This window comes from Giraffa tippelskirchi, chromosome 9 (genome assembly GCF_054371585.1).
Source record: "Giraffa tippelskirchi isolate mGirTip1 chromosome 9, T2T-mGirTip1v1.2.pri, whole genome shotgun sequence".
NCBI lineage: Eukaryota > Metazoa > Chordata > Mammalia > Artiodactyla > Giraffidae > Giraffa > Giraffa tippelskirchi.
The window spans coordinates 109860293-109872336 of NC_137283.1; positions in this window are offsets into that span (position 1 = coordinate 109860293).

A 12044-nucleotide genomic window follows, 5' to 3' on the forward strand; every position below is an offset into this window, starting at 1 on the left:
CTGTTTAATTAATTTAACAGGAATCAGATCCTCTTCACACAGGGCTCCCTCACACAGGGGTCAAGTGGGAAACTGGAGAATTGCTTGGAAAGTATCCCCAGCTTCATCCCTCCTCTGAGCCTCCTATTTCTGGTAAAATGTTTTGCAAGGATCGATTCTTTGTGTTGACTGGCTAAAGTGGTCCTGCTAGGAATCAAGGGGAAAAGTATAAGATTACTTACCAAGATATCTTCCTGGGAGCTCTGTGATATTATGGTCACCTAACCCTTCTGTAAATTGCCTTTGTTTAGCTAATTCTCTCAGCCTATAGGACTTGCCCAATAAGCCAGGGAAAGTGTGAAGTATAAAATTGTAAAAACAAATGCAAAACTATTTTCCAGGCTTTACTTGCTTTGAGGATCCAGATTTAAAATGATAGTACTAAGTTCTTTACCTATTAAAGGCAACAAAATACTTTTAAACTTCTATATCTTTATACTTCCAATTTTTTGAGTTTGAGTTATCTATATAAACACAATTTTTTACATCACTGTTTGGGTCCCCTGTAATTCCCAGATGTCTAGGCTTAGTTATTACAGAATGCTACTGCTGCTAAGTCGCTTCAGTAGTGTCCGACTCTGTGCGACCCCATAGATGGCAGCCCACCAGGCTCCACCGTCCCTGGGATTCTCCAGGCAAGAATACTGGAGCGGGTTGCCATTTCCTTCTCCAGTGCATGAAAGAGAAAAGTGAAAGTGAAGTCGCTCAGTCATGTCTGATTCCTAGCGACCCCATGGGTCTGCAGCCTACCAGGCTCCTCTGTCCATGGGATTTTCCAGGCAAGAGTACTGGAGTGGGGTGCCATTGCCTTCTCCGTATTACAGAATAGTGCTGTCCAATATGGTAGCCACTAGTTGGTGGCTACTGAGCACTTGAAATGTGGTTGGTCTTACTTGGTCTTACTTGAGATGCATTGTAAGTGGAAAATACAAAGTGGATCTCAAAGACAGTACTGTGGTAGACAGATTCTAGGATGGCTTCCAATAATCCTTGCCTTATACCGTTGTGGAATTTCCTCCCCTTTGAATGTAGGTGGGACCTGACTCACTTCTACCTAACAGAATATAGCAAAAGTGATGGGATGACACTTCTACAATCAGGTGACATAGATTGTAATTTCCATCTTATCAGTAAACTCTTTCTACTGATGCTCATTTGCTGACTTTAATGATACATCACTAACCCACCATACGGAGAGACCCATGTGGCAAGAAACTGAGAGTGGGTTCCAGCTGACAGCCAGCAGCAAGGTGAACCCCTTAGTCTGACAACCCACAAAGAACTGAATCCTGCCAACAGTTATGTGAGCTTGAAAGTGGACTCTTTCCCCAGTCAAGCCTTGGATGAGACCCTCCCCTGGTTTATACCTTGATTGCAGCCCTCTTGACTGAGAGACCTTGAATCAGAGAACCTACTAAATCATGCCTAGATTCCTGACACTCAGAAACTATGAGATAACAAATGTGTTCTTGTCAGCTGCTAAGTTTGTACTAATTTATTGTGCTGCAATAGATAATTAATAGAGAACCCAAAAAGAAAATAAATTCCATCATCAATAATTATTTAATATTGAGTACATGTTGAAGTGATAATATTTTGGATATATTGGGTTAAATAGAATACCTTACCAAAATTAATTTTACCTGTTTCTTTTTACTTTTTTAATGTGATTACTAGAAAATTGAACATTTAAAATATGTGGCTTGCATTATAATGATATTGGACAGTGCTGGTATAGAACCCCAAGGAGATAAGGGTTTCATGGAGCTTTTGTAGCCCAGCATGCTGAAGGGAGTTGATTGTTATACCCTGAGCATCACCCTGTCACTTCTTGGGGTATGCTATTGAAACAGTTCATCAGAAAATAGTTTGTCACATCTGGAAAAGAATGATTCACCCTTTTGAAGATGAGGGAAGCTGTTGTATAATTTTTGCTCGAAGCTGAAATCTGCTTAGTCTTACTTTTGGATGCTGCCTTCAGGGTTTAATTTGCTTCAAATTAACAGCAGGTGGCAGATGCAATTAAAGGAAAAAAATTATAAATTAAGCACTATATTTTGAAATTTCTTATTTGCAGTGGCAGCTACACAACCAGGGAATAAATGCTAATTATTTTGAATTATTTGTTTACTCATTGGGTCATAGGTGTGCCTTTTATTGATTAATGCTTTATAACTTATGTTATACCCTTTGTGGTTAATTAATAAAGCTATAATGCCATCCCTAGTGATCTTAAACTCTAGGAAACTCTTTCAAACCACACCCCCTCTGAAGGCCTGACTTTCCCCAGACCTGTGCTCCCAATGACTCCCCTGGGAATTGGTGCTGTCCAGAGTTACTGGGCTTTCCTGGTGGCCGATACCGCCTGCAATGCAGAAGACCCAGGGTTGATCCCTGGGTTGGGAAGATCTCCTGGAGAAGGGAATGGCTATTCACTCCAGTATTCTTGCCTGGAAAACTCCATGGACAGAGGAGTCTGGTGGGCTACAGTCCATGGGGTCACAAAGAGTCAGACACAGTGGAACAACTAACAGAGTTACTGATGCTAATGTAGCTTGTTGGGGCAGAAAAAAAGTGCTGAGAATAAGTAGAAGATAACCAAGATATTTGGGTACCCTGGGCAGGATAACTAATTGTTATGTCTTCAATATTTTAAAATATTTCTGCTTTTCTTTTTTATATCTTTATTTTTTTGGACTGTGCTGGATCTTCATTGCTGCACATGGGCTATCTCTAGTTGCAGTGTGTAGACTTCTTGTGGTGGTTTCTCTTGTTGCAGAGCAGGGGCTTTAGGCACGTGGCCTTCAGTAGTTGTGGCTCATGGGCTCCAGAGCAAGGGCTCAGTAGTTGTGGTGCTCGGACTTAGTTGCCTAGCAGCAGGTGGGATCTCCCCGGACCAGGGGTTGAACCTGTGTCCTCTGTATTGGCAGGTGGATCTTTACCACTGAACCACCAGGGAAGTCCATTTCTACCTTTCTTGAGAGAAGAGTTTCAGAAGTTGAAGGAAGAGGGACTCCCAGTGGCTGTACCATTCAACATGTCCTCCATTATCTTAAATTAGCTGGCAAAATAAACAAGAAAACAGATAACAGGATATTACTACATTTAGTACTTCCCCATGTGCATATCAAATATTTCTTTTAACCACATACAGAATTTTCTGAAGAGGATGGTTTTAGAGAAAATGTTTTCTTTCTCATTTTACTTCGGATAATGCTGTAGGTTTCTTGTAGATTGGTACACTTGGTACTGTCTGGCCACCCTCAGCCTTAATTGGACTCTTGTCAGTTTTAAGCATATGAGCAAAAGCCTCACTCAAATGAATCTCTAATGAGCAAATGATTCTTAATATGTAAAGAGTTCTTAGTGCTTCCCTGGTGGCTCAGTGGTAAAGAATCCGCCTGCCAATGCAGGAGACACAAGAGATGTGGGTTTGATCCCTGGGTTGGGAAGATCCCCTGGAGAAGGAAATGGCAACTCATTCCAGTATTCTTGCCTGGGAAATCCCATGAACAGAGGAGCCTGGCGGGCTATAGTCCACGGGGTTGTAAAAGAGCCAGACATGACTTAGCAACTAAACAGCAACAACAAAGGGTCCTTACAATACATAAGAACAGAACAGAAAGAAACTTTAAGCTGACTCAAGAACTTATTAGCTTGATACCCACAGATATGTGAACAACTAAGACCTACAGTAAATATTCTAATTTCAAAATATATTTGAACTAGGATGTGTTCCTCTTTGAGGCTGAAAGTGATTAAGAGGACAAAGTTCATGCCTCAGGGTACCATACCCTGTAATCATGAAGTGTGTAGTGTATCTCCAGGATTGAAGAGATGTTCCAGGTCTCGTGGCTGTGGCCTGTAGTACATGTTTAGAGTTTGCCTACAAAATAGTTTTACTCTCATGTATATAAGACCAAGTGTTGAGAGAGACCAGAAAGCTTACAGAAAGTCTGATCTCACCCTCATTCACCCAGATTTTATCACCTGCAATTGCGTACCCCCAAGGAGGATTTCAGGGTCTGAAAACATGTTCTGACTATCTTGGAAAATATTGTAGATCTCTCTGTGAAGCCCTGCTGACTACATTGACTTACCTCTGCATCCTTTCCATATGTAGGTTCTAGATGAACTAACCAAGTAACATCTGAGTCTACTCTGTCCTCACCCCGAGCACACTCATGACACATGTCACTTCTGTGGACATGAAAAATGTATGCAGAACAATTCATAGAAAGAAAATTCCAAATGGCTAATAAATAGCTGATAAAAACCAGTCAGTCCTAAAGGAAATCAATCCTGAATATTTATTGGAAGGACTGATGCTGAACCTGAAGCTCTAATACTTTGGCCACCTGATGCGAAGAGCTGACTCATTGGAAAAGACCCTGATGCTGGGAAAGATTGAGGGCAGGAGGAGAAGGGAACGACAGAGGATGAGATGGTTGTATGGCATCACCGACTCAATGGACATGAGTTTGTGCCAACTTCGGGAGAGTGGTGAAGGACAGGGAAGCCTAGCATGCTGCAGTCTATGGAGTCACAAAGAGTCAGACACAACTTTGTGACTTAACAACAACAACAACAGTGCAAATGCAAATAAAAATGAGATTTTTGTTCTATGAAATTAAAAAATATATATAATTCTCACATTTAGCAAAGATTTGTGGATTTGGCAATCTCACACATTGCTGTTTTAAGTGCATATTTCTGGACAACAACTTGGCAGTTTATTTCAGGATCCAAACTAGGAATGTATCATAAGAAAATAACTAGAAATGAAAACAAAATGTGTGTTAAGATGCTTATGAGGTTATCTATAAGAGGAACAAACATCCAATAAAAAAGAATTTTGTAAAGTCATTATGAATAATATTTTTGAAGAATATGTAATGACAAAGAAAAATACAGTAAAGCCTGCCAAAAATATGTCCTGAGATAACATGAATTCAGATACAGTGCTATTGGCTGTCATCCTTATCAGCTCCTCTTGTCTAATGCTAATAAGGCTGAACTAAAGTCTTTCTAGGGTGTTGGGAATAGATGGAGGACAAGGTTTTGCAGGGGGACCACAGACATCCCTTCTTGGAGATCAGGGATCGGAGACCCCAGTGTACTCCTAGCTCCAAAAAAGTCCAGAAATTGACGCTGCTGTCTTGGAAGTCCTGCCAACCCCCAAAGCTTGAATCATCCCCATCAATATTTGAAGCAGATAACTGCTACCAGTGCACCAAACTGAAGCCAGGAAGCCCTTGGTGAATTTGGATCTTGCAGAAACCCTGGTTGTCACCTGCACAGGTCACCCTATCATTTCATTAACCATGTAATATGGCTTCAGATTTTATGACTAAGTTTTTATTATTTTCTGATGAGTGGAAAAAACAAGATAACTTTATGGACATTTGCTCCTAGTTCAGCAAAACAAGTCAGTCAGCAAACTCTAAATCTGAATACATACATATATAATCAAAAAGAAAATATTAAAAATTTATTATCAGTGGTAATTTCTGGTTAGTGGGCTATGGGTAATTTTAATATTCCTTACTATAATTTTGTGTATTTTCCAAAATTTTCTATATTGGACCTATATTACTCTTAATGGGGCTTTCCTGATGGCTCAGCAGGTAAAAAAATCCAGTTGCAATGCAGGAGACACAGGTGACATGAGTTTGATCCCTGGGTCAGGAAGATCCCTTGGAGAAGGAAATGTCAACCCACTCCAGTATTCTTGCCTGAAATATCCCATGGACAGAGGAGCCTGGTGAGCTACAGTCCATAGGGTCACAAAGAGTCAGACACACCTGAACAACAAAGCACAAGATTACTCTTAAAATTTGAAAATGAAAAAAAAAAATTATGTAAAAGAATATTGAGAAGACTTTTTAAAAAAAATTCAGAGATCTACATATAAACCTATGGCTATCAATAGAGAAATGCCTTTTCAACCTAGCTTATTAAATTCACCTAGTCTTAATGGCAGACTATTCTAGAATGCTTCTTCCTCATAGTGACATCTTAAAAGTATATTAGATAGGATGTCAGCAGTGTCTGCTTTAGATATTGTTGAGTGGAATCCTGAATAACTGTGTTCACAGATTTAGAAAGGATTTCACAGTCTGAAAATGTGGTTCCTATTTTAGGCGCAATGTAACATTTCATGAAATGGACTATTGTGTTACATGTTATAACATTATTTAGGTTTGTAAAAATATTTAATCCACTTAAAATTCAGTTAAAATTTTACAATCTCTTGTAGTGTAAGGGACCCTCTTGCTTGAAACCTAACATAAAGGGAAGGACCTGGGAAAACAAAGGGAAATGGAAATAAGACTAAAAACCATAGGAGCATAAAAATTACATACATTTTAGCATTCTTCCAATTTCATTATTTCTACACAAAGGATCATTTAGGGTCCACATGCAGATGGTACTCTTGTGGCCTGGAGATTCTTTCTGTGAGGAGGAAGAAGGGTTTCATGTATGCTAGGACTTATCCCGTTAGCCTTCATTGACTTCATTGCCTGCTCAGAAGTGGAAAGGGGATCTTTAAAAGCTCCCTTAATGAGAATAAGCCCACTTAGCTCAGGCCTTCCTGTGAGGCAACCCCCAACCCCAAGCTCTTCTTCCCCCACAGCCTTGGCAACTCAAGGCACCCACCACAGGGAGAACGAAATAAGGAAACAAATGTTTGCCAAGTGATTTCTCATTATTTTTCCTACAGCTCAGTTCTTCATTTTTCCTGAAAACTTTTTTGCATGTGCCATCTGGACTCAAGAGCATTGGTCTCATGGTTGTCATAGAATGGATGAACTGAGGCAAAACTATAATTTCAAGAACCTGTGAATGATGGAAGGAGGGCTCCTGGGTGGGAGGGTGGGGTGCAAACACACTTGCTTTATATGAGTCAGCCACAGAATGTATTGACATTACTTTATTTAAATAATTTTATCTATTTGTGAATGGAGTACAAACCAGCGTGTAATGAAAAATGGCTCTTATTTCTTCTGTGGCCTGACCAGCCAGCTTCCTCCTCAGTGGCAAGTGGCACTATCTATTTCTCGCCTATTCCTTTGGAAATAATAATAATTTCTTTATGCCTAGCCTTTTCTTTCTCTCTTTCTAAAACACAGTTCCCTAGTGTATACACTATTCTGTATATTACTTTTTTTCACTTAAGAATTTATTTGGATATTTTCCTTTGTAGTACATATTATGCTTTTTTAAATGATTTATAATATTTTGTGATATTTGGACATATTATCATTAGTTGGGACATTATCTGTGGATAATTAGGTGATTTCTAATGCTTTACTCTTACAAGCAATGCTGCAAAATATCCTTGAACGTATACCCTTTTGCATTTCTGTAAGTATAGCTGTAGGCTAAGTTCCTAAAATTAGGACTGCTAGGTCTAAGGGGACATGTATTTTTAATATTGATAAATATCAAATTCCATTCCATAATCCCATCAGCATGGATGAGAAGACTGGCTTTCTTACATCCTTTCCAAAACACAATGGAGACACCAAATTCAAATTCTGGCCTAAGAGATTGATTGTTGTTGCTCAGTCGCTCAGTTGTGTCTGACTCTTTGTGACCCCATGGACTGCAGCACACCAGGCTTCCCTGTCCTACACCATCTCCTGGAGTTGGCTCAAACTCAGGTCCATTGAGTCGATGATGCCATCCAACCATCTCATCCTCTGTCACCCCCTTCTCCTGCCCTCAGTCTTTCCTAGCATAAGGGTCTTTTCCAGTGAGTCAGCTCTTTGCATCAGGTGGCCAAAGTACTGGAGCTTCAGTTTCAGCTCCTGTCCTTCCAATGAATATTTAGGATTGGTTTCCTTTAGGATTGACTGGTTTGATCTCTGCTGTTCAAAGGGACTCTCAAGAGTCTTCTCCAGCACCACAGTCCAAAAGCATCAGTTCTTCGGCACTCAGCCTTCTTTATGGTCCAACTCTCACATACTATACATGACTACTGGAAAAAACATAGCTTTGACTATAGAGACCTTTGTCATCAAAGTGACATTTGTTTTTTAATATGCTGTCTAGGTTTGTCATAGCTCTCCTTCCAAGGAGCAAGCGTCTTTTAATTTTGTGGCTACAGTTACCATTTGCAGTGATTTTGGAGCCCAAGAAAATCTGCTGCTGTTTCCACTTTTCCCCCATCTATTTGCCATGAAGTAATGGGAAGAGTTGATTCATTGGAAAAGACCCTAATGCTGGGTAGGATTGGGGGCAGGAGGAGAAGGGGATGACAGAGGATGAGATGGTTGGATGGCATCACTGACTCGGTGGACATGGGTTTGGATAGACTCCGGGAGTTGGTGATGGACAGGGAGGCCTGGCGTGCTGCGATTCATGGGGTCGCAAAGAGTCAGACACGACTGAGTGACTGAACTGAACTGAATGGGACCAGATGCCATGATCTTAGTTTTTTGAATGTTGAGTTTTAAGCCAACTTTTTCATTCTTTCATCTTCATCAAAAGGCTCTTTAGTAAAGTTTATTAGCTTTACAAGGCTTCAACATTTCAAGGCTTTTATAGTTTGCACAACAGAAGAGTTTTATTTTTTGGCAGTGAGAGCTGAGGGGTTTATGTGGCCAGTAGGGGGCAGCACGTCCCCACAGAGAGTCCAGCTGCATCATCTGCTGATTTAACAAACTCTAGAAGGGGGACTTGGAACCTACTCAACCAAAAATGCTCCTTCACTTGGTTACCTTCACTGCCATCTCCCGGCTGGAGTTCCTGGGTGTGGAACAAAAGCTTAGCTAAAAAACCAGGCTAGATAAAAATTAAATGCATGGAATTTCTATCACATTTCACATCCATTTTGTTGACAAGTGCTAAAAATGTCAAATATCTTCTGTCCCCCTAGAATTAGGATTACTATTTTACCTTAAAAAGCAAATTGATCTGCTCCCTTAATATTAGCCTATTCAGCCAGTAAATATTGATTGAGTGCTCAACGAAGAGAATATGGGGTAAGGGAGATGGGCCTCTGCTCTTGTTGGCAAAGCAGAAAACACTTGGGACCTGGGTCAGGAAACCGTGGTTCTGGCTTTAGGTGAGGCACTATAAACTGGCTGTGTGGGTGTGGGTAAGTAACTTAACTTCTCTGTGCCTCAGAAATGAAGTTTGCCTTACTGACCTCATAGGTGCACGTAGAAAATACCACCTGCAAAGATACTTGAAAAAAAGAGTAACTGCTATACAAATGAAAGATTTCAAAAGCCACATTATAATGACTACATCCTACAGCAGTAGAAGTGACAGCTTAGTGAGTGCTTACTATGTGCCAGGCACTCTGCCAAATGTACATATCATCTCAATGAAGATCATAGCCCTGTGAGGCAGGTATTATTGGCCCATTTTCCAGATGAGGAAATTGAGTCGTTGGAGGTTGGAAAACTCACTCAAAGTCAGATCCCTAGAAAGTGATGGAGCAGCGTTTAAGTCCAGGTCTGACTCTAGAGTCTACTTAGGCTCTGGTTCTTCATCACTCTTCACAGTTCTGCATTTAGAAATTGCACGTATCACTCCCTTACTTTTACTTATAACAGAACTAGCATCTAAAAGTTGGGTCATGTTATCTCATGAAAAAATATTAAAACTTAAAGCTGTGATTCCAGTTTATGGAATCCATCGGTTTCAAGATCATTCCATGAAATACTTTCTTTATAAAAATGTGAATTGGTCATGTGTCTTAAGAAATATTCCAGGATAACCATTGAGAGTCACAATTTAGTCTTAGGAGTATGAACTATTATTGGCTAAAGGGAAAAGCAAACAACTACAGAAAACCAGAAGAGAAGAATGAATAGGAAGAAGGAATTCACAGAAAGAAACCTAGAAGAAAGGTTCAAGCAGTTTACTTGAGATTCTTGCCATATAAGATAGAGTGGCATGGGGGTTTGTAATGAGGACTTCCCTAGGAGTGCTAACCCTCCAGGCCACAGCGTGGCCACAGGTAATGCCCCTTATAGGATGTCCAGAGGAACTGCTGGACAGATCTGAAGGGTCTTGCTTTGTGAATTATGCAGGATCACTAACTGGTGATGAGGTGCCTTACCAGATTTAAGTACTTTTTGGTGCTTGGTATGTCTTTCATGAATCACGCAGCTGCAAAGAAGGTTCCTGGGACCTTCAGGGCAGGAGCAAATATTACCTGAGAGCTCCCAGTGTAAGACAGGCTCTGTTCTAACACTTTACAGACAATAACCCTTTAATATTTGTTCACTGATTTGGCTGGGCCAGGTTTTGGCTGTGGCACATGGGATTTTTGATCTTTGTTCTGGTAAGTGGGATTGTTAGTTGCGGCACTCAGGATCTTTTAGTTGTGGCATGAGAACTCTCAGTTGCGGCATGTGGGATCTAGTTCCCTGACCAGGAATTGAACTTGGGCTCCCTGCATTGGCAGTGTGGAGGCTTAGCCACTGGACCGCCAGGGAAGTCCCACAATAACCCTTTAATAAATTTAATAATGTCCCATTATCTCCAATTTAAAGATGAAGAAACTGAGGCTTTTTGCCTCAGGTAAAAGTAGCACAACCAGGATTTGGACCAAGGAGAGCTGGCTCTAGAGTCTTTTCTTCAGCATTCCACTAGTTCATCTCTTGAAATCAATAACAAGGAGGAGGGAGGAGGAGGAAAGAAGGAATAGGAGAAGAAGATGAAGGACAAAATAATTAATATATCCTGTGAATATCACCATTTACTTCAACAAGCATTCTCTGAAGAACTTACTATGGGACCTCCCTTGGGACTAGGCACTTCTGGGCCACAGCCCATTCATGCCCTGGAAAAGACCAGGTTATTTCTAAACAGTGTGATAACACTGTAAAACAGGAAAGTCCGCTGGTGCAGGATAGAAATTCCTGTGTTCCCAAGTATATACTAAAGTGGAAAGTTACTGAGTTAAAGTGACTGGCCAGTAAGGCACAAGCCCATTCAGTCACAGACCGGCTACTGTGGATTCCAGCTCTACTCTACTCCCGTAAAACAAACCTTGTTTAACTAGGCTGTTCTGCAAAAGTAACAGTTAAATACATTTACAGCCATACTGCTTCCCGGTGGCTCAGCCATAAAGAATCTGCCTGCCAAGCAGGAGATGCGGTTTCATCCCTGGGTCGGGAAGATCCCCTGGAGGTGGAATGGGCAACCCACCCCAGTATTCTTGCCAGAAAATCCCATGGACAGAGGAGCCTGGCGGGCTGCAGTCCATGGGGTTGCAAAGAGTTGGACAGGACTGAGCCACTAAACAACAACAATAGCCTTACTATGTTTGGACTCTGCTTCCAAGACCGGAAAACAGTCGGGCAAACTTGAAATAAAAAAGATTAAGTAACGCAATTGCAAATTAAATTTAAAAACGTCCACCAGTAAAATAGTTTCTACTTTTCACTGTATGCTTGAAAGTTTTCTCAGTAGGATGGTTGGAAAATATATTCCACTCAAATCTGCAGAATAAGGACTAATCTCCTACAGGCGCCAGTTCATTAAACTGCCTAATGGCAGCTATGGAAAAGTAATAGCCTTATCCCAAAAGCTTTTGCTCTTTAAACAGATAACAACGAGCAAATGCGTTGCAACAGAGGCCAAAAAAGCCTGTCCCCAGGAATTCCACTGGGGCAGCGAATTCTAGAGGGACCGCCAGGGAGGTTCCCGCTCCCTGGGTGGGACCTAGTAGCAAAGCCACGTGGGGAGGGCTGAAGGGGCCTTTAGGGCTGGGGAGGGGGACCATCCGTCAGGGCAGGTCGCGTTCTCCTCGCCCCTGTCCGCCAGCGGCGGCAGGGAAGAGCGCCGAGAACCAAAACTCAGTTGTCGCCTGTGTCCCGGCAGCGAGTCTGCGCCCAGTGGCGGCTCCCCACCTCTCGGGAGGATGCGGACTTGGGATGCCCCAGGGAACCCTCACAGCCCGGAGAGCACGAGGAGCTCCAAAAACAAAGCGAGTGGCGGGGGAAGGGGAGGGCGCGACCGGCGAGGGGCAAAGCACATGT